This window comes from Erpetoichthys calabaricus, chromosome 14 (assembly GCF_900747795.2).
Source record: "Erpetoichthys calabaricus chromosome 14, fErpCal1.3, whole genome shotgun sequence".
Taxonomy (NCBI): Eukaryota; Metazoa; Chordata; class Cladistia; order Polypteriformes; family Polypteridae; genus Erpetoichthys; species Erpetoichthys calabaricus.
This window is the reverse complement of record NC_041407.2, coordinates 89294162-89317757: the sequence shown is the minus strand read 5'-3', so window position 1 is coordinate 89317757 and position 23596 is coordinate 89294162. Positions and strand designations below refer to the sequence as shown.

The window sequence follows — 23596 nt, the reverse complement described above, 5'->3', positions numbered from 1 at the left end:
GGACATGGTTGTATACTTGTTGAGGGCAGATTTCACATGAATGTTAGAAAGTTTTTCTTCACACAGAGAACTATAGGGACGTGAATTAAATAACCAAGTAGTGTAGTGGTGAGTAGGACTTTATGGACCTTCAAAACTCAACTTGATGTTATTTTGGAGTAATTAGGTGGATAGGACTGGGCTGAATGGCCTCGTCTCATCCAAGCTTTTCCAAAGTTCTGTAAAAGAACGTTTTAGGTTAGATTGAGCAATCCTATTAATGGAGTTTTTTTAAGCAGACCAAGAGAGCAGTAACCACAAAGATCAATGAAGGGTGCAAAACGAAACCTATGGAGTGGACCACCTTGACTGTCTGTGGTGACGTGATCCAGCTTTATTAAGGCAGGAGACTCGGACCTACCTAGCAATTCTGCTCTTTGGAAATGTGTATTGTAAACACTGTTCTTCTTGGTTAAAATGGTAAAGATGTTAGTGATACCACCATACCTTGCCAGTGCTTTTAAGAGAGGGCATCATTGGACAACTGAGGCGACACTGGGGGTGGGCCACTCAGTGAGATTTGTAGGCTATAATTGCAAGTCTCTTCTGGATAAAATATATCCTTTATCTTCTTGTTTTGTCAAATTTCTTCCTGGGGGCAAATAAAGTTCTATCTAAAATGTAAATATCCCTTTAATGTGAGCAATATATTTTAATTTAAATATTGAACCTTTCAACTGGTGGTGTTCAGTAATACAGAATTGAGAGTTACCGCAAATAGAGTTGTTAGAAAATTTGGGAAGTGGTCTGATAAATAAGCAAAGTCTTCATTCCAATAAGGTCTGCTCGATACTCTCAAGTCATATGACCCAGTCAAGCAGGTACCTGATGACATCAGTGCTAATTAGGGTCTTGAGTCGCAAAAGATGTCAGACCTTGGCTGGCACAGAATGATAAAGAATGTATTTTATCAAGAAGGGACTTGCATGCGTAACCTGAAAATCTCACTGAGTGGTCTCACTCTCAAGGCCATCATATTTGTCTAGCGATGCCCTCTCTGAAGAGCACATTATTTGCATCTTTATCATAGCTAACGTCAGTAACGAGGGAAGGGTAGAAGAGCTGGGCAGATTTCTTTTAGCAAAGTCACAAACTTACACATAATTAGCTGTTAAAGGGAGTCAATACATTATGAATGTTCACATCTCTAAAGGTTCCAATGCCAAGCAGGACACACAGAGGAGTGCGGGCCTGGGACAGACACATGAAGGTTCACCATTGCAGTTTTGAAGTTGTCTCATCAACAGAGTGAAGGGGGCTCTCTCTTTAGCTCCTTAAGATTCATTTGTAATCCGACAGTTCTCAGTTTGCAACCAGAAGGTAGTGCTAAACTTTTAGATGCCACAGATCAGCATGTTAATAAATTTGATCAGCAGAGACAAATTGAGGGCACTTCTAGGATTCACTAGTTAGGGTGGTGACATACAGGGTAAGAAAAGCTGTGTCACAAGCTAAATGAGGCAGATCTGTAATGGACTAATGGAGCGCTTCCTAAGATGAGCAGCAGAACTGGCAATGTCCTCGGTTTGTGTCCCACCTCTGCATTCTCAGAGAGAGAGAGGGTGGTAGTGTTTCCCAAGTGAATTTGTTCTGAACTGACATGTGTACTTTAGGCACAAATATAATTGTGGGATATAATGAACTATGTTATCGGGTAGGAAATACATGGGTGCAAATGACAGCAACATCTCAGCTTTACATCATCTCCACATTTGCTCCAGTTTTCTAAGTGATGAGTACCCGGGATGTCTTCATACAAGTGGCACTCTCTTTCTTTTTCTTTCTCTCTCTGTCATTCACAATACATCTCATTGTTCTCTCAGGAGAGAACACAATCAGACAGTGGAAAGTAACCACCTTAGTCAGTCAAGGCTAAAGAGGACTTGAGTGATGAATGCAGCCTCTGACCGTGGGGCGTCTTTACTCTGCATTTCATTCCACTTGAGCTACAGTGGCAACTGTAAAATTATATTAATGGAAATCAAAAATAAAATGTATGAACAGCCATAGCGCTAATCAAAAGTGCTTTGGTCTGTTTTGTCATCCATGAACTCAAATACTGTACGACCATTTACACAACAACAAATAATAAATAGAAGGAGCGACAATAATGAAGGAACTCAAAGTAAAAAAAAACTAAGGGGAAAGCCAATAAACCTACTGATCATCTGGGCACCAATTAATGGGTTTGCCCCGTTGTGTAACAAATGGGGTGCTCGCTACACTTTGCCACCACAAACTCTCTTCTGACATCCAGCACCTTTTTCCCACTTCCAACTAGCACTTCTCTCGTTTCTGTGACCAGATTGACCTTTCAGGTCTCAACACCTGACCACTTTTGGGATCACTTTCAGTCCTCTTGGAACTATCTCCAGTTCAGGGACACCAGGAGCCACCAGGGGGCGCTCAAGCCATTCCTAGGGTTAATATTATCCTTAAAATTCTAAAAGTTGATTCTGCTCATCTGGACATAGTTTTTTTCCGAGGGAGATACGTTACATCACTCATCCAAGTGACTTCCTCAGTCTCAGTTGAGTGCAGGTTTCTCGAACCTTATAAACATGAACCTTAATGACTGAAACTAGCACCATTGATTAATGATTGGCCGTGTGATCAGTGATATGCAAATTGTCCATTAATCATTGTCCATGAGTACCATTCACAGAGAGTTGGGGAATGGCTGCAATCACAGCATTGTAAGATGGTGAAAGATGTACCCTTAGGCCCCGTCCTTGGTTCAGAGACGGTTGTTCCTTTTTCACGTAAATGGCCTCCTTGACTCCTCGCTCAAACCAGCGTTCCTCCCTGTCCAGGATGTGCACATCTTCATCACTGAAAGAGTGACCACAGTCCTGTAGATGTAAATAGACTGTGGAGTCCTGGCCTGACGAGGTGTGTTGTTCTATCCACTTCGCCAGTGGTTGTTTGGTTTCCCTGATGTATGATTCACGGCAATCCTCTTGGCACTTAACTGCATAAACTTTATTACTCTGTCTGTGCCGGGGCACCCAATCCTTGGGGTGGACCAATTTTTGCCATAGCGTGTTTTGGGGTTTGAAAGCCACAGAGACCTGGTGTTTTGAAAAAATGCGTCTCTGCTGTTCCGATACTCCTGACATATAAGGGATCACCAAAGGATCACCTGGATTGCTTAGAGCATTCTTTCGGTGCCTTCCATGCTTTGACAAAAGTCCAGCTGGGATAACCACATTTACTCAGGGCCTTTTTGATATGATGTTCTTCTTCCCTGGCCGCTGTGTCTGTGGGTATGGTGTTTGCTCTGTGTTGTAGAGTCCTGATGACACCTATTTTGTGATTTAGTGGATGGTGAGAGTCAATCCTTAAATACTGATCCGTATGCATTGGTTTACAGAACACATCAACTTTCAAATGTCCCCCATTGCTGATGGAAATTTCACAATCTAAGAAAGCTAGCCTGTCACGTTTCATGTCCTCCCTGGTGAACTGGATGTGTTGTCCACTGAGTTGATGTGGTCAGTGAATTGTGGTACCTCCTGAGATTTGATTTTCACCCAGGTGTCATCTACATACCTGAACCAATGGCTTGGTGGTGTTCCAGGATAGGATAATAGCGCCCTCTTTTCCACTTCTTCCATATACAGACTAGCCACAATAGGTGAAACTAGGGAACCCATGGTGCACCCATGTTTCTGCATGTAGTACTGGCCTTTGTATATGAAATATGTGGATTGAAAACATAGTTCCAAGAGCAGACATGCTTGGTCGGTGCTGAGAGTGATCCTTTTACTGAGTGTGGGGTCATCCTGTAATCTCTTATGGACCACCTCCACTGCTTCTGTAGCTGGAACGCAAGTGAATAGAGATGTAATATCATATGGGACCATAGTTTCATCTGCCTCCATAATGACATCTCTCACCTTCTCCATAAAATCCAAAGTGTTCTGAATATGGTGTTTTGAGCTGCCTACCAACAGGTTGAGAACAACGGCCAGGAACTTTGAGATGTTATATGTAACCAAATTGATCATGCAGACAATGGGTCTTAACAGTGCATCCTGTTTATGTATCTTCGGTAAACCATACAGACTTGGTGTAGCTTCCCCTGGGTATAATCTGTGGTATGAGATCCAGTCAATAGCGTTGTCATGCACTAACTGCTTGAGACAATCTATCACCTTTTTAACGTAACCACTACCTGGATCTCGTTTTAGGGGTTCATAAGTGTTTTTGTCACTAAGCAGAGAGAAAATTTTCTCATGATAGTCCGTCTGGTTTAGCAACACTGTGCACCTCCCCTTGTCTGCCGGAAGGATGATGATGTTGTCGTCTTTACTGAGTGCCATGAGAGCCTTTCACTCCTCAATACTGATATTGGGTGCAGGGGGCTTAGCATTGCTGAGACATGACGAAACATTTATCCTCAGTCGCTCCGCTTCCACATCTGCAATGTTGTTACTTCTGATTGCTGACTCTGTGGCTGTGATCAGTTCCACTAGAGGGATTTGTTTCGGTGTGACAGCAAAGTTTAACCCTTTAGCAAGGACGTTTTTCTCTGCTTGGATGAGTTGTCTGTCAGACAGATTCTTCACCCACTTGTCCACATCCTCTGTTTGTGTCTGGCATTCTTCTCTCTGTTGGCTGTAGAGGACACTCCCTATCGTATACTGATGTTTCTGGCGCACCACAAGTAGATCAAACTTCCTCTGCTGCCTGGTCTTAGACTTCTCGTGCTGTGCTAGACAAGCCTTCTCTGTGAATTCAATCACCTGTTGAAGCATTTTCTCATCTAAAAGCGATGAAAGCCTTTGTCAGATCTGCTCCTCTTTAGATTTCAAAACATCAATAGTAAAGTTAGTTTGTCTCTCCCATTCGTTTAGCAGCTGACTCTGTGCCTTCTATAGGATTTTTGTAGCTCGGAGACCCTTCACTGATGATTTCATCTGTAGACTCTTAGGTATAATTCCGCTCTGTCTACATCTGAGGCTGAATCTCAGGTGGTTCCTGTAGTCTGCCATCTTACGCGCTGTTTGCTCATACTCACGTACAAGCTTTTTTTGTGATTGCAGCCATTCCTCAACTCTCTGTGAATGGTACTCATGGCCATTGATCAATGGACAATTTGCATATCATTGATTGCACTGCCCATTGTTAGTCAATGGTGCTAGTTTCGATCATTATGCAAAGGTACTGTTCATAAGGTTGGAGAAACCTGCAGTCAACTGAGACTGAGGAAGTCACTTGGATGAGTGATGTAACGTATCTCCCTTGGAAAAAAACTATGTCCAGATGAACAGAATCAACTTTCTAGAATTTCCTTACCTGGATTATTGAGCATGCATCGAGACATTATCCTTAAAAGTTCTGACCACATGATAACCATTCTGTTAGAGGAGTGCCGTCGGTGTTTTGTTCAGCTTGATTCCTCACATGTAACAACTGTGATGTGTTAACCTTACCAAGACCTCATCCACAATATGCAACACATCATAAATGTTACAAAAGTCGATGTTTACAAAGCTACGGAGTGGTCCGTTTCCAGACTCACTCAGTTTCAACAGTAATCACTCACACCGCACAAGAGCCGTCCATAGCTATATCCATATTATGATGTTTCATTTAAAAATGGTGATCTCCATTCAAACTAAAATGACCAAAAAAACACATGATATAGACATTTGCCTACACTGGAAATATGCGCATTGGCGAAAACAATCCTTGAAGGGTTGGTAAAGCCTCTGGCCAATGGATTTATCACAAAATCTGTAGCTACTGGTAGGAAGTTCTGCTCAACCTTTATAACTCACTGGTGAGGCCTCATCTGAAGTTCTGTGTGCAATTTTGGTCTCCAGGCTACAAAAAGGACATAGCAGCACTAGAATAGGTCCAGAGAAGTGCGACTAGGCTGATTCCAGGGCTACAGGGGTTGAATTATGAGGAAAGAGTAAAAGAGTTGAGCCTTTTCAGTTTAAGCAAAAGAAGATTAAGAGGTGACCTGATTGAAGTGTTTAAAATTATGAAGGGAATTAGTACAGCAGATCAAGACTGTTATTTTAAAATGAGCTCATCAAGAACACAGGGACACAGTTGGAAACTTGTTAAGGGTAAATTTTACACAAACTTTAGGAAGTTTTTCTTTACACAAAGAACGATAGAAACTTGGAATAAGCTACCAAGTAGTGTGGTAGACAGTAAGACTTTAGGGACTTTCAAAACTTGTCTTGATGTTTTTTTGGAAGAAATAAGTAGATAGGACTGGCAAGCTTTGTTGGGCTGAATGGCCTGTTCTCGTGTACAGTGTTCTAATGTTCTAAATTATTTGCCTTTTGCACGTGTATGCAGCATTCAAATTATGCAAAATGCAATTTAGATGCATACAGGTAATCAACACAACAAACACCATGGAATGCAACTCATCTAGGTCAGCTTTATTGGAATATGGCATTATTCCGTGAAGGGTGACCAATCAGAGAATGACAGGTAATGAGCAGGATCCAATCAGGGAAGGGCTACATAATAAGCACATTAGACATTAGAGTCTGTATTTTTAAAAGTCTATGTTTTTACCCCTCCACATTACAATGCAGAAATATACAGCTCTGGACAGTGCTTTGAAGTATTTGGGGGTTTAAAATTTGTGAGGTACTTTGAACTAAAGACAAAAATGAGACTGATGTCAGTGTTTTTAAATGAAAGTGTAGTAATGTGAGTGTAGCCTCTGTGAAATAGAAGCCCTGCCCCTCTTTAGAATCTCGAATGGTCATTGGTTCATTTGAACACCAGATTGACACAAAGCCTTCCCACTTTATTTCTGTAAACTGAACTCTTCTTTGCACAGAATGCCAACCAATCAGCACCCATCAATATTGATCTAATATGAAGCCATTTACAGTGCGCACACCTCGATGCTAACAAAATAACAAACACAAAAAGGTGCCAGGAAGGCTGTGGAAGTAACGACAGATCGATCCTTCTTCATTTTCTTTCCCATCAATACTATAGAAGTCACTGCCATGTTTAACGGAGAGAGCTGCATGTGGACCAGGGGTCATCTGGGCTCAGGCAGCCATCACACATCCACCTCCCGGTGGGCTCAAAATGAAGTTTTTTTTTTTTTCAATAAAGATGTTCTCCATTCAATTACTTGATTTTTGTCATTTTTGTGAGTTAATGCAGATACATTTTTATTTTTTGTTTCAAAGCAAGCCAATAAAAAGGATTGAGAGGGTCATCTCAAAGTGAATGGTTCTCTGAGTATGAGTGTCAGATTTAATAAATAATAAGGGAAAGGCACTATATAAATAAAATGTATTATTTTATTATTAATGCCTTGCTGATTATTAGGATCAGATTTAATAAATGGAGGTGGGCTTGTGCAACCCTATGTGGGCCTGACACCTGTGCCATCTGACATGGCTGCTGGCTCTGGACATTTAAGATGTAACAAGTGGCCAATCAGGAGTATTAGACTTTAGGTGGCCCCTACATACAACCCGGCATTGAATCCAAGTCTTCTCCCAGGCTACATTACACATATTTGCACATTAGGTGGACCAGCAGATTGGAACAGAACTTGTGTCGCAGTGTGCCCTTCAGTGGACTGGCATCCATGCAATATTCAGTCCTGCTCTGTGCTTTCAAAAATGGCTTCAGGCCATGCATTGGAGTGAGCAGGTTTAAATTACAGGAGTTGGCAGTAAATTACAGGAGTTGGAATGGTGGTTAACATGTCTGCCGCACGGCTTTAGCAACCTGGGCTTGACTTTGCGCTGTGCCCTTGTCAGTCTCCTCTGGGCACTGCCCACATCCCAGACATGGACATTTTACTTTGATTGACAACACCACTCATGTATGCATGCACTGCAATAAGTTGGCACCTCACCCGGCGTTAGTTGTGCACAAAGCTGCTTGGGCAGGTGGCAGCTCTTCACAACCCTGTGATAGAAAATGCAGTTTCTGGAAATGGAAGAACGTTAATATGTGTGAATAAGGGGTAAGAGCATGGCATTAGGCAGGTGAAGAGCATCACAGGGCTCCACATAAAGAAGGACAAACCAAAACTAACATGCCTGTGTTCACTACACGGGGACCACCAAGGGTTTGGGCTCACAGAATCTCCAAGAGATTTTGGGTATGAGAGGGGCCATATGCCACACAAAGTGAGGGGAGCCCCACAATGCAGGTGAACACCTGAGTGAGTTTTGTGGGTAAAGTGTGCCGGGGGACCTGGTGGTACTCCTAACACCAGAAGTGGAACACCCTGCAGTTGATGTGATGTTAGAAGTCAGTCATTTCCAGTGTGTGTAAGTGTGGCACTAAGGATGCTGTGTCCCACCATTGATTTACTGTCTGTAACTCTTCACCAGAAGTTTGGTCACTCTGAGCCAGTCGGTCATCATATATATACATCTCTATGAGGGGCTCCTCAGATTTCATGTCCTGATTTTATTTTTATTAACCTGATTTGTGACCAACAGTTCATGAGGAGAAAGAAAACTTCTGAAGAGGAGAAGAAAAGCCTCCAGGATCCCCAGCACCAAGGGGCCATTCAGTTAAAAAAGAACAGTTCTGTTAGGATCCGTGTTTCCTTTCTAATTCTTTTTTTATTTCTTGATGCTGACAGCTTTCAGGTTCTCCAAGTCAGGTTTCTGCATCGCATCACAAAACAATGTTTAAATAATGCTTTAATCTTAAAATAAAGGGTAAAAAATGTCAAAAGACGTCCATGCATTTCAGTGCCACCTTCGTTCTTTGCTTGTGACAGCTGCGTTGTTTTTAATTTCTTTTTTCTGTACTTTGGATTTCAGTCGTGTCTCTGCACAAAGCTGGCACCGGTGGAGGTGAAACTCCTCCTGTATGGTAAAAATTAACAGGCAAGTGTGAAGGTAACATCTTCAAATGCTTTGATTGGTTTAACATCAGAGGAAGAAATAAAAAGACAAGAAAAGAAAAACTGAAAGACCGCCACAAAACCAAATCCTGGTCCATGGCCTCTGTGCACAGCTCTGTAAATGAAGTGGCAGGAATCTGTGAAGCTGCTGCTGCTGCTGCCTTTGGTCAGGGTCTCTATGAAGGTTTCACCCTCCCCTCCTGTTCTGGGGTCTCTTTGGTGCCATCTTCTTTTTCTTTCAGACTAAGAAGCTCTGCTGCCTGCTTGCTTTGCTCACCAACCCCAAGGCGGGTGTTACGTGCTACCCACTTCACAGCTCTGCCGTTCGTGTGTGGGGAAGCGGATGCACAATTTAAACAGATTGTTATTTTCATGGGAATTGTTACACATGCATAATAGACCTAACTATTTTACATTACAGTGAGTAATTAATCATTTTAAAAAATAGTAAAATGTAATAAATTGAAAGAAAATTATGTTTATTGTTGCGTTAGAGGTATTCATTGCGTTATACATTTTCGTTGTGTTTGGCTTTAAAATTAGCATGCGAATACTTTTTAAACTTACACTTTTACTGTAAAACTTCAGTAAAACAATATTTAGAATGAATTTTTCATCAATAGCGCATTGAATTTTGATTTCGTGTTTGGAGTTACATCGTGACAACACAACGCCTAACTGCCCATGAGTGAATATCGTTTCTTTATCTCTAATAAGTAAGACGACTGTTTCGAATGTTGGTCCCTGTGATTTGTTAATTGTCACAGCAAAGCTATTCTAACGGGAATCTGGAAACGTTTTAATACGAATGGCATATCGAGATCTCCTTTGGGGTCTAATGTTATCCCCTGAAGATATACTACATCACCTTTCTTGTCACCTGTTAAAATTTTACATGTCAGAATTGTTCAACCAATTTTGAATACAACTAATCTTGTCCCATTGCACTGCCCGTTACTCAGACATAAATTATGTAATAACATTACGATACATCCTCCTTTCAACAGTAATTCTGCCAGTGGAAGACCAGACAGTTTTAACGGTTGTAGATATTCTACGGGATATTAGAAATTATTGTTTTCATCTTCTGCACCATCACCACCAACTGTTTCAGCTCAGTCTATTGATACGCTTTTAACCAATTTGCCGTACAGCCAATCGACAATTTTCACATTGATTCGTTTGACTTCATCGTTTCTCGGTATTAGGATTGCCAGTGTGCTCATTTCTTCTGTTGATAATCCTTCGGGATGAAATTCTTCAATAAGATTTGAACATAGTAAGTCTTCTTTTATTGGGAACTTAAAGTGAGGAACACGTAAAAATTTTTAAGAGATGCTCAGGAACAGAGTCTGACAAAAGCATTCACACGAATGAGAGGTGAGAGGACCGTGGGTGTGGGCCGTTAACCAGAAATGGTTGAGAGAAGGGCAGGACTTGAAAAAATCTCTTGGCAATAGTTTTGTCTAAAGATTTTCTTTTATAATAGAGAGATATGCCTGAAACACATACAAAACAAATTTAAATGGACGCTCAAAAGTCCTCTGTTGTGGGTGTCCCTGTGACAGGCTGAGTGCCCACCCAGAGTTACATCCTACCTTTTTCCTAATGTATCTGAGATGAGCTCTAGCATGTGGCAACACCCTAATATATAAAAGACATATTAAAATTTAATGACCAGCCAGTTTTTTAAAAATGTTATAGTTGTGATACTTGAAATGCCAAGTATGACAACTTAAACCAGTGGTCCCCAACCTCTTCTATGAAACTGTTTATGTTGCCACCCCCTACAAAAGTAACCAAACATTTGAAGGTGAAGAACTCAAATTTTTAATATTAGAACCACAAATAGTACAGCAGATGAACAAATTGAAATCAAAACAATAAGCTTTTAACTCAGTGCATATTAAGCAATTTACCTTTATAAATGTCAATAACCTTGGAAACGGGTCCACTGTGAAACTTAGAAGCTTAAATGATGATCCAGAGGCTGGGGTATCCGGTGAAGCATCAAGCGCCACAAGGAAATAACCAATGATCAATGATCGATGGGTCTGGGGGAATGGAGACCCCTGTGAAGCAACAGGTGCCAGCATGCCACTAAGCAATGAAACTCAGTCGACAAGTTTTGTCCCCCGATAACACCAGCATAGCAGTTTAAAAAACAGATGCACCTCACAGTTAAAATTGCTGCGCTACTGCCAGGACCGCCAGCAGGAGAGATGGACTGAGTGTAAGCAGCGGGTGTTGCGTCCAATTGATTCCTCCTTGCAAAAACGTCAATCAAACCTCAACATCAGTGAGGTTTCATGATTAGGACTTGCACATAAATCAGCTCTTCTCTATGGATTATTACAACGTCCATATTCCATTCTCTTTAAAAAAAAAATCGGGAGTTCTTTCCCCTAGACTTTCTCGTCTACTCAGATAGGAGGATAAATATTTGAGGAGTAAACCACAAGACAATGATTATATGTTTATATTATGCACATTAAAGAACCATCAACAACAAATCAAATTAAATTAATAATATATTGAACAATTATTCTAAAAGTAAAGTTAAATATACTGGACTCTGCAGCTGCATGAATAAAAGGTAAAGTACCATTTCCAGTTAGTGGAAATAGCCCAAAAGTTGATGAAAATCTACGTTTTGTACCGAAAATTTGGTTGACCAAAGTGAAAACGTACTCAAGTTATTGTGTTTACATACACAAACACACAGACAGACACACAGACATAATTCCAAAAATGGTATTTTCGGACTCGAGGAGGTCTAAAATGTCGAGATTCATCAAAATCTTGAAATCAGATTTTTGGACGATTCTAATACTTTCCCTAAAAGAAAGTAAAAAAAAAAGGTTGCGATTGCAGCTGAACTCACCATACCTGCTAACACTTCACACAACGTGCTGTTAGTTGTCAGGAAAATCAAAACCTGCAAACTCTACAAAGTCAAATCAAATTTTTGGACAATTGCAATACTTTCCCTATACTTTGTATACGAGAAAGTAAAAATACTATTCGCCTTTGCGAATGCTCTGCCCACAGCAAGGGAACCGACAAGGACATGCATTTCCGTGGCTCATTCACAGGTGACAATGGCCCGCGCAATGTTTGATTCTTTTCATATCAGAGAATAGGAGCACCAAATACTAAATGCTCTACAAATGCCAGCACACTGCAAGACACCGATTGCTCCAGGATAAAGTCGCTCAATTTTGGCAAATCATGATGCAGCCTTCCTCTTTGTCGCTCCCCCTGAAATGCCATCTCACATCTCAGGGCACCCCAGGCTGGGAACCTCTGCCTTTTTGAGCATAGTTGTATTTACTGTTGCTACCTTCATTGCTATTGTGGGGTGCCCAGAAATCACGGTGTGTAACATCACAATCATGGCAGAAAAAAGTTCAGAGTCATGCACTTTCAAGTTGTCCAAGATTCCGGATTGCAACACAACCTTCTTGGGGTGTTTAGTGGTAGTTTAATGTTTATAAAATGTAATATTTCTTTAGGTGCTATTTCAGATTAAGTATTGGGCTTTCTTTACTGAGACTATTGACTATTGGTTTTGAGCTTAAGCCAATGTCACATTACATGAAGTAATTTTTAATTGTGGGGTCTGTCAGACTTGGCAGCTGCTGTTTCAGATCTTGTCACCGGACCAGAAAAATTGAAATGATTTTAGCACCTGGGTAATGACTTTCCAGCACATTCATGCTCGCCCCTTCTTCTGTCAACCAACAGCGTGCTGTATGAAGAGTTAGCATGTGTGGCGAGTTCAGCTGCAATCTCAGCCTTTTTTTTAATTTGTCTATTCTGACATGGCACATAAAACACAAAACGTCAGACAGATGAGTCTGCTCCGTCTCCCCAGGCTACATTGGAAATTTTTGCACATTAGGTGGACTAATATATCTGAACAATACTTGTGTCTGAGTGGCACCCATGCAATATTCAGTCCTGCTCTGTGCCCGCCACCTTAAAGAATGGCTTCAGGCCTTGAACTGGAGTGAGCAGGTTTAATAACTCTGTGGAGTAAATTACAAGAGGTGGCACGGTAGTTAACACAGCTGCCTCATGGCTTTAGGAACCTGGGCTTGACTTTGTAGAGTTTGCAGGTTTTCATTTTTCTGACAACCAACAGCATGAGGTGTGAAGTGTTAGCAGGTATGGTGAGTTCAGCTGCAATCTCTGCGTTTTTTTACTTTCTTGTACATGAAGTATAGATAAAGTATTGGAATCATCCAAAAATCTGGCCTCGAGATTTTGATGAATCTTGACGTTTTAATCCTCCCTGAGTCCAATTTACATTCTCGTAGGGAAAGCATTGGAATTGTCCCAAAAATTCGATTTTGAGTTTTTAATGAATCTCAATGTTTCAGACCTCCTTGAGTCTGAAAATACCATGTTTGGAATTATGTCTGTGTGTTTGTCTGTCTGTGTGTGTGTATGTAAACATGATAACTTGAGTACGCTTTCACTTTGGTCAACCAACTTTTGCATACAAGTATTAGGAATAAAACATAGATATCTATCAACTTTTGAGCTATTTCTGGTAACCGGAAGTGGTACTTTACCTGAAAAGTTTCCCCAAAAATATAAAAAATGTGATAATTTCATATCATGTTATGGTAAAGCTCCACATCCTAAGCATTTTATGTGTCACACACGTGCGACTAGGAAGACGTTGTATGGACCAAGCAAAGGTAATTCCACGCCAGGCGAGGGGGTGGCGGGGTGCACTAAACCTTCTCCTGTTATCTCTACAGACCAGCCGCGTGAAAACCTGTCTGATTTAGAACAGATAATGTCATTTCCGGTTCCGGTGCCCAGAAGAATATCACTTCCGGCACCTACTCTGACAACTGAAGAACATCATTTCCGGTTCCCTTATGTCACTTCCTGTCCAATCCCTTAAAACCGGCATCTTGACAAACCATTGACAGTTCTGTTTTGGACTCGGTATTGAGAACATCTCTGTACTATTGCAAGAATCTTTTGCAGCCAGGAATAATATACGGGTGGCTGCCCCAAACCTTTTTAAGTGGGTCGAGTCTATTCTTTTACAATGTCGTTTTGCATTTTTTCCAAAAACAACCGGTTTTTGAGATAATCTCAATTTTCTGTTTGATGTTCAAATGGTAATATGAGCGACATTCAAAAAGTTTCTGCACTTTTATATTTTCGTTGGAAACGGTGAAGGCGGGAGGTGTAGTAATTGGGCATTAAAAAGTTGGTACGACACTGGGAAAATTGCATTGCAAAGGAAGGTGACTACATACAAAAGTGAGGTCATTTGTTTTTGAAATTCTTAATAAATAGAGTTTATAAAAAGTGTAGAAACTTTTTGAACGTCCCTCGTACATATATATTTGAGAACGTTTTTGCTTTACGTAAACGATATTTTGTGTACAGGTGTTACATTACATGCATTATTAAATCTCTTGCAACTTTTGACCCACTTCTGCTTACTCAAAGTGGTAATTTACTTGAATTGTTTGCCAAAATAGAATTATCATGGAAATTTTTTTTATTCATGCAGCTGCAGAGTTTGATTTATTCAACTTTACTTTTATAATAATTGTTCAATGTGTTATTAATTTGATTTGATGTTGATGGTTCTTTAATGTACATAATATAAAAATATAATCATTGTCCTGTGGTTTATTCCTCAAATATCCATCCCCATATCTGAGTATACAAGAAAGTCTAGGGGAGAGTACTCCCGTTTTTTTCTTTTTCCATTCTGGCGTGGTAAATAAAACACAAAACGTCAGATAGATGAGCGTCTGTTCTGTGTGTAAGGTCCAGAACACCTGCATTCCTTATTCTTCGTTACTGCATTATATGCTTTGTACTTCCAGAAGGTTGGAAGCTCTCATGGATGCAGAGCCACCATTCCGACTAGATTTTATTAGGGTGAGTTGTGGACTAGACGGATTAAGTCACTGGGTATATCAGACTAGATGACTGCCCTTCATGGGATCAAACAGCCGACTGCCTCTGACTCACTAAGATTATTTAAATAAATACTGCGACTGAAAATCGCTGGAAAAGTCCAATGATGTGACATGGCCTTTAGCTTGTCCTTGACAGCAATTTTACTGTGTCCATCTCCTGGTTCCTTAATGCCTTTTCATGGTCTGTTTATTCCATACAAGCAGAGCAAACAAAGTGGTAAGTCGAGTTGCATAAAAACAGAGGGCATCACCTCATGCATCAAGAAATTTCTTTGGACAAATGTGAATATTCCGGCAACTTTAATTTTAATTTAGGTGACTGTCTTGTCCGGTAAAAATGAATGTTGAACTTTAAAGAAAGGAAAGTGATCAACTGAAACATAAGAACTAAAAAAGAATAAGATGTATTTGTTTTTATGAAAGACACTGTGTGCATGAAAGGGTGGCACCTGCAAAAGCCTGTTGCTCAGTGAAAAACAAGGAAATCAATCATGTAAACAATCAATAAAAAGTCTGAATTGGTGTAAGCTGCCCTAAATTGGGGTGTTCACGAGAAATGTAAGGATTCACGAGGTAGAGAGAGGTTGGGAGCATGAGCTGATAGCGTGTTGGCGCACCCACCACATCACCAGGATTGGGACCCGAGTCCAGTGGGTGACACCCCAGCATCACACTGGAATACTGTGAGGTTTTTTATGGTGGCTGAAGTGCTAATTCTGTGACCAGCCCCCTGGTTTTTTCCCTGCAGGTTGAAGGACCTGCTTGCAGGGCTGGATGCAGATTAGCGTCATCCCCAGGACAGAGCAATTGCAGGTTAAGGACCGTACTCAAGGGCCCAGTGGAGTAGAGTCACTCCTGGCGTTTTATGGGATTTGAACCAGCAACCTTCCGATTGCTGGCGCGGATCCCTAACCTCAGAACCATCACTCTGCCCATAGAGGGTAGAATTGCATAGGTAGAAGTACATAATAAACCAGAATAGTTTCATCAGATATTTGAAATATTAACATTTGTGTTTCAATTGAAAAGTTTAAAGTCTAAGCCTTCTCGATTGTAATCGAAATTCTTCACCGTCTGATTGTGATCCATAGAGGTTGTCCTCAACTGAGATGAATGCACAAATCCAAATAAAATCTCATTATATTTCTGAAATGATCATTTGAACCAAAATAACAGGTGCACAATGGCTTGGAAGAGAAGTCAGGCTTCAGGATGGAGCACCGTCCGGCGGGTTGCTCATATCCAAAAGAGACGCCTCCTTCTGGGAGCATCCAGCTCTTATAGCTCGTGGACCGGAAGGGGCAGAGTCCTCACTAGGGAGTCTTCTCAGGTCTGTGTGTGGAAAAAGAGACAAGACAGAAAGCGATTGCACCCCCTCATGTCCCAAGGTGGTAGTGCTTATCTCTGACAAGCCCGGAAGACGACCACGTTTATTATCACTGACCTTGAAATGGCCTAAAACGATACCCCTCATGCTTATGCTTGAAATTAGAGTGCTAGGACCACCAGTAAAGAATCAGATATCAAAATGTTATCAGATTAGTGGTCAGCAAGCTCAAAATAGCATAGAACGACACTCCACTTGCCCATATTACCGATCCTCAATTTTTTGAAGTTTTGTGAAGTGGAGTAACTTTGACCCCTCGTATCCATTAGGAGATGACTCCCTGGTGTCGGTTGATGTGGCACTCACAACTTCAAGTCCTTCCGATCATTTTCACTGAAGACAACCTGTTGGTTTACTGTTTATCCTAAGAGTGTAATTTCCTGCACAAAATAAGGTCCAAAATGACTTAACAGTGAGAGCTTTGTGAATCTAGAGGACCAAAAATAGGGGGCATGAGTAGATGAGTAGAAAAGTATACAATATGTGCGGGTCTTCTCATAAAGGTGAGTCAGGAGATGTCGAATTGGAAAAAACCGAAGAGATTTCAAAGCTTCCATAAGTAATTCTTGTGAACACAAGGCTGTTGACCATTTAAGTCCGGTGAGAGAGCCCTTTACATTCCAGAATATTAACCTAATGTGATCAAGGGAGCGCACAGCCGGCAGACACGTGCAGAGTCACATTCAGCTTCACGCGGTGTGCCAGTAGGACCCACTTATACAAATTGAGCTGACTGAACAGGGTGGTTATGAGGGAAGTGAAAACATCTCCGGGAGCGGCCGTATTACGTACAGTACAATGAAAGAGACATAGTGACGCTAGTGTGCATTTTGTAGACCTGCATACATTGCATGTCGATAAGATTTTCCTCTCAACCCAGTAAGGGTAACTGAAATCTGAAAATTCAGCTACTACCAAAATATCTCTAGGCCTCGCTGCTCAAAGTAGACTTCGTGGGGGTTAATTCTGTTCTGCCGGAGTTTGCTTTTGAGTGAGAATTCAGTTATTTCAAATCAGGATGTCGCCACAAATGATGACGCTTATACCCAATGATGCTGCCAGCGTGTTACCTCACTTGCCTGCTGAGCCGCCTCTGGCATGGCACTGCTGTACTCATCAGAGCCTCTTCAGGAAGGCATTTGTCAACTTTTCTGAAAGAATTCCGATTTTCTCATTTACCACGTTCACTATTTTTATTTCTTTTAAAGGACTCTTCAGCCTAAGCCTTTCAAATGCCTGGCTTACCTGGCTAATGCAGCACCACTTTAGGACTCTGAAGTCTAAACCCTCAAAGGGAATGGCGGCAAGTCGCAGCGCTGTCTCATTACCGTGTCACATAGGCAGCCTGTTTATTGGTAATGTGACTAGGGACCCCCACGCGTCAATTCTTATATTTTAATGAGCTGCCGCTGTCTTAATCCACCTCTGTTAGGGGGCTGCTTTGTGGCTGGGCTCTCCATATAAGATAGACAGACTACACAGTTGAGATGATTTGACTGACTAACTTGTCTTGTTCAGCTGTTAATAATATGCATAGAATTTATCTTAATCTAACATCATTGTTATGTTAAGATTGATTTACAATTGTGATTGTGAGGCAACATGGCGATACCTTTGTAAAGGATGGCAAGCATGGGCTTGCAGCCTGGCTGGGATGGTTCAATGTTCCTTACCCAGCTGGGAAACCAAGCCAATACTGGGGCAGAAAAGGAGGCCAACAAGCAATAGATTGGCAGAAAGTTTCTGATATCCAGGAAGGGCTTAGTTAAGGACCCTTGCCAGGCCAGGAGGTCATTCTTCTGGAAGGACATGGTGGAGATATAAAATATATGAACTATTTGCTCCCCTGAGACATGAGATGGCAGCATCTCTGGTGTTTGGCACCCTTACGGACACCAGCAGGGCATGCTGGGATCTGTAGTCTGGTAGGATGGCCTTGTGAGACTTCCTCATGACCAAGAAATGCTTCCAATGGACCATGCCCTAACACCAGAAGTACTGCTGGGTCCAAAATAAAAGGGGTCTTTCCACCTCACCTCATGGGGGTCACAGTCGGGAGGTAGAAGACAACACTTGCTTGGAGGAAGAGAAGTAGGACAGAGAAGGAGGACAACTTTCATTCTTATTGTTGTGCTGTGCTCTGTGGGATGATTCTAGAAGGGCCTGTAAAGGTAATGGAAAAAAAAAAATGATTGTATTTGAACCCGTGACTGTGGTTGTGTCAGTTGTATCAGGGTATGGGGTGCCGCTATGCCCCCTGAAGATCACAACTTGTATGGCCCTGTTGCTTCTCAGGTGCAGGGACCTCGATTCAGTTTACAGAAGAGAGTCTACTGATGACTCCCAAGGTCTCCTTGCTTTTTATCTTGCCATATCTTCTGCACTGGATTATTAAATTTAACAAAACATTGAGCTTGCCCTGCTGAGAGGAACAGCTTTGAGAAGATCCTGCTAACCAGAACCTGCTGCTGCTCTGATAGGCTTCAGCTCCCCGTACTCCTTTACTGGATAAAGCAAAGGAGTGGATGAATGTTATCTGTCCATACTCTTTATTCTTATAGTCATTGAAATTATTTATGATGTTCTCTCAATCCAGTTCCCTGCGCATTTACTGAGTGTGAAAAATAAGCAAAGAAACAAAAACTCGTGATGAGGAAGGAAGAGCCTGATTTGATTTTTTTTTTTTAATGTGACCCTCTTCATGTTTGGAGTTTTGAGTCTTGCATGTTGAAATACCTTGAGGACCAGCAAATCCAAAGACAACAGCAGAGGTCCTGACAGGTGAACATGACGGCCGCATTACTGAAGAGCACAAGTGAATATGTGGGCATAGGGGTATGAGAAGAATAGGAGAGCAAATAAATAAATAAAGGAGTCCATGTTGAAAAACATATATATAGGATAAAAATGTCTGAAAATGAATTAATAAACACCTTTGAGAAAAACAGCTCACTCACCTTACTGACTCATTTAATTCAATTAGTCACCTTATTGACTCCATTTTTCTTTCATTCATTTACTCAGTTACAATAACTTGTCCATTCTCTCCTTCACACTTTATTTCACCTTATCCTCACTCACTTAATCATCCACTCCCACAGACCCTGACTCTCTCACTCACTCAGTCACCATGTTGGCTCCATTTTTCATTCACTCATCAATTACTCAATCATTCTCTACCTTTCTCCATCTTCCACCTCACTCACTCACTCACTCACTCACTCACTCACTCACTCACTCACTCACTCTTCCTTACAGTTAACTGAGTCACCTTTCAAACTTTTATTCATTCTGTCACTCACTCTTCACTCCCACTCTTAATTGCTAACTAATTCTCTCCTTCACTCTCTCAGTTGCTCCCTCTTTCAAACACACAATTAACTCACTCATCTTATTGACTATTGACTCACTTAGTTCAATTAGTCTCCTTACTGGTCCAATTTCTCATAACTTCATTCATTCCTCTACTTGTCCATTCTCTCCTTCACTCTTTCTTTCACCTCATCCTCACTCACTCAACCATTTGCTCACTCTGTCCCAGGCTCTCTGTCTCACTCGCTCACTCACTGATTCTCTCCTTCACTCTCTCAGTTGCTCCCTCTCTCACACACTCCAATTAATTCACTCATCTTATAGACTCACTTAATTCAATCACTTACTGACTGCATTTTTCATTCATTCATTCATTCATTCATTCATTCAATTACTTGTGCATTCTCTCCCTCACTCTTTCTTTCACCTCATCCTCACTCAGTCCATTTCTCACTCATTCACTGACTCACTCCTTCACTCCCTCATTCACTAAATTCACTCCAGTGATTCTCTCCTTCACGCTCTAACACATTAACTCAAACGCCTTATTGAGTCATTTATTCATTCATTCCATTACTTGTCCATTCTCTCCCTCACTCTCTTTCACCTCATCCTCACTCAGTCCATTTCTCACTCACTCACTGACTCACTCCTTCACTCCCTCGTTCACTAAATTTACTCAGTGATTCTCTCCTTCATGCTCTAACACATTAACTCAAACACCTTATTGAGTCTTTTTGTAATTCATTCATTCATTCATTCATTCATTCATTCATTCATTCATTCATTCATTTCATTACTTGTCCATTCTCTCCCTCACTCTTTCTTTCACCTCATCCTCACTCAGTCAGCCATTTGCTGGCTCAGTCCCTGGCTCTCTCTCACCCACTTACTCACTCCTTCACTCCCTTGTTCACTCACTGATTCTCTCCTCCACCCTCTTCCCTCACTCTCTCTGTCTGCACAGGCCAATACTAAGGTGTACATCTTTGTACTTGGGCCGGAGACTGGCATATCAACAGAAGGCTCTGTCATGAAGTAGTTTGTATTTTAATTTGTTTTTCTAGATTTCTGTGTTGTTGAGCCATTTTCACTCACATGTTGAGTTCATGTTTTGTATTGATTATTTTAAATTAAATTAGGGGACTTTGCCCCCTGCTCGCTTCGCTCACCAAACCCTCCCAGAGGGGGGCTGAATGCACCCCTAGAAGACGTGGTCGCTCCTCCGATACCCCTCTTAAACGGTGATACAATGGGAAACAAATAGTTTTTTACCTCCTCTTTGCTTGATCAGCTGCTGGCTTGCTGCTGCTGCTGCTGTTGCCGTGCCGTGTGATCTGCGTTTCACGCGGCACTTCGAACATTTAAAAGCCTGTACAGCAGCTGTCTTTTTGTCTCACTGCCTTGTCTCTCAGACATTCTCAAACACTATTCGATCTCTTTTCGCTGTTCTGTTATTTCATCGAGTAATATTTTCCGTTTGTTTGTGCTAATGCCATCTTTACTATCATTTTTTTGAGAGTTTCGAATTTTCCTACTTCCATTATCTCTAACCTGCTTTGCATGTGTATCACGCCAACATTTTTGAATTGTTTTTGACATCCTACTTTGTCTTTTTCCGGCCCTGGGCGTGGTTGAATCTCTTAGTCCAAAGTCTAGTCTCGTGGGACATGCTGATTATTACTTTCCTTATTTTCAGAATTTGCACATAGATTATTTTTGTTCTTTTTTGCTTTCTTTTTTGCATTTTTTTCTCTCCAACGCTTTTGGGTCAGTTTTTGACACGCTGCTCTTTCTTCTTCGCTTAGTCGTTGACATGTCATCTAAAACGTATAAACTTTTTAGGAGCTGAGAGCACAGGAAGTGTGTCTGCCAAAAGCATTCCAACAACTGAGAGGTTAGATGGCCGTGGTCCTGTTTGAAAATGGTTGTAAGCAGGGTGTGACTTGCAAAAGTCATCGTCTCACGGAACTTGCTTCCAAAGGTTGTAAGTATGACGTGACTTGACCGTCTCGCGGGACATGAAAGTGTCTCTCTGTCTCTCTTCAAAAGATTACGTCTCATCGCAGGAAAAAAAAGTCTCATCTCGTCCCAACATTTATTTTTTATAATAGAGAGACACGATTTGAGCTGCTGCTAATAATTCTAGTATATTCACAGGTATTTGTTTCATTGTGGCTGGGTAAACAAGTCCCATGTCTCGTGACATCACAGCAGCAATGCCAGTAGAAGGGCAGCATCGGCATCCCCTTCTCATCTGAGACTGTCATTAAAAAATCAACGAAGGGTGTGTGTGTGATTGTTGATGAAGATACTCCTGTCGAAAAAGACCTCCACTTTATGTGTCCTGCTAGCTTTCTCTCGTAGCACAACAGACGCCCGCTTCACTGCATGACCACTGGGCTGAGTGCCATGGGCCTTGTGGCAGGGGAGGTGACTTGCTCAAGGACACTCTGAGGCCCCATCTCAACACCTAAACACGGGTGGTGCCAGTGCCCAGTAGTGAAGAATGTCATCCAAAGTCAACCTAAAGGGGGTGGGGGGGGTTGCATTTTTCCTTCTTTTTCTTTTTTTGTTTCACTGAGCTCTTGGCTTTCCTCTCCGTTTCTCGTGTGGAGGTCGAATTCTGTTTTGTTAGGTTTTTGTCTCTTTTTGTTCCTGCTTACTTTTCTTTAACTTTCTAATTTTTTTTTTTTTTTTTCTAATTTGACTATAAAGTCATTTATGGTGTGAAAGTCAAACTTGATTGTATGCAGTCATACCATAAATGACTTTATAGTCAAATTAGAAAATAAAAAAAAGTTCGACATGAATGTATGCAATCTTATTTTCTGTTGGATGGGAAATACACATTTTTAAAAAATCAAAGTCAACATAATCCTGTGCATGATTCAGGAAGCAGGTGAAAGCTGAACAGGAGATGATTGTTCAAAAATACGCACAACAGACAAAAAACAAATGAAGAGGATAAGCACAAGCAGTCCAATGGTATCCCACTCAGACGACTAAGCGCAACGCACTTGGAAAGTTGTAATGGATGCTGCCGGCTTCTACATTACCTGCGTCTTTATTCTTTCAGCATTGCTTCACTGCTGAATGCCTCTGTATTATTCATGAAGGAAAACACTCACTGCTTCTATACAAAAGGAAACAAAAATAACAATTAGATGCAAAACACGGCGAAAGATCCGCTTGTCTAGATGTTCTTCAAGTAATCACGTTAAAAGCTCCCAAACTGCTGCAGCGGGCTATTAACACAAAAGGCAATTTACAAACAAAGCAGATGATTGTCAGTAATTAGAAAATGACCCCCGGAACAAGCAAAAGCAAATTAAAGTCGGCTGCAGTGGCTCTCCGTGCCAGCTGAAAGTTTGCTTATCACCCGACAAAGATAGGAATTGTTCTTCTTTATCTTTCGCAATACACTTTGGGCAGGGGGATGCAGTGGCCCAGCGGCTGGCAGCACAGCCCCACCTCTCCAGGAAGCCACACATGTAGATTAAGCGGAAAGGCGACTCTGCATTAATTTTAGGATAATTAATAATTAGGAAGCTCAAACCTCAATCAGGAGCAGCATGGCTGCTACTTAGAGCAGCCTCTGAAAGCAGATATGGGCAACAGCTCCCAGAAACCATCACAGAGACCATCCTATGACCAGTGTCACACACACGTGCGCATGGGAGGCAGCTAAAGAGCTCGAAAGAAGGTAATTCCCGGTCGGACCAGGAGGTGGCAGAGTCCACTGACCCCTTCTCTTTTTTCCTCACAGACCAAAAGCAGGACCCTCGAATGTCACTTCTGGTTGTACCCCGGAAGACATCACTTTCTCCTTACGACTTTAAAACTCACCCTGTGCCAAACATCAGTCCTGTTTTGGACTCTTGTCTGTAAACACAACCTCTTTCTTCAATTTTGCAGCCATTTCCAAATAAATGGGAGGCTGCCCCAAACCTCTTTTTGTGTCAAGGTTTGGTTATTTATCACACCAGACATTGAGCTGTTCTCTGAAACATCAGGGTAGGTGGT

General features: G+C 41.5%; 1 pseudogene; it reads right to left on the bottom strand.

Annotated features, from left to right (window-relative positions):
- Positions 1–1011: 1011 nt before the first annotated feature.
- Positions 1012–18238, bottom strand: LOC114664367 (uncharacterized; annotated as a pseudogene).
- Positions 18239–23596: the final 5358 nt, after the last annotated feature.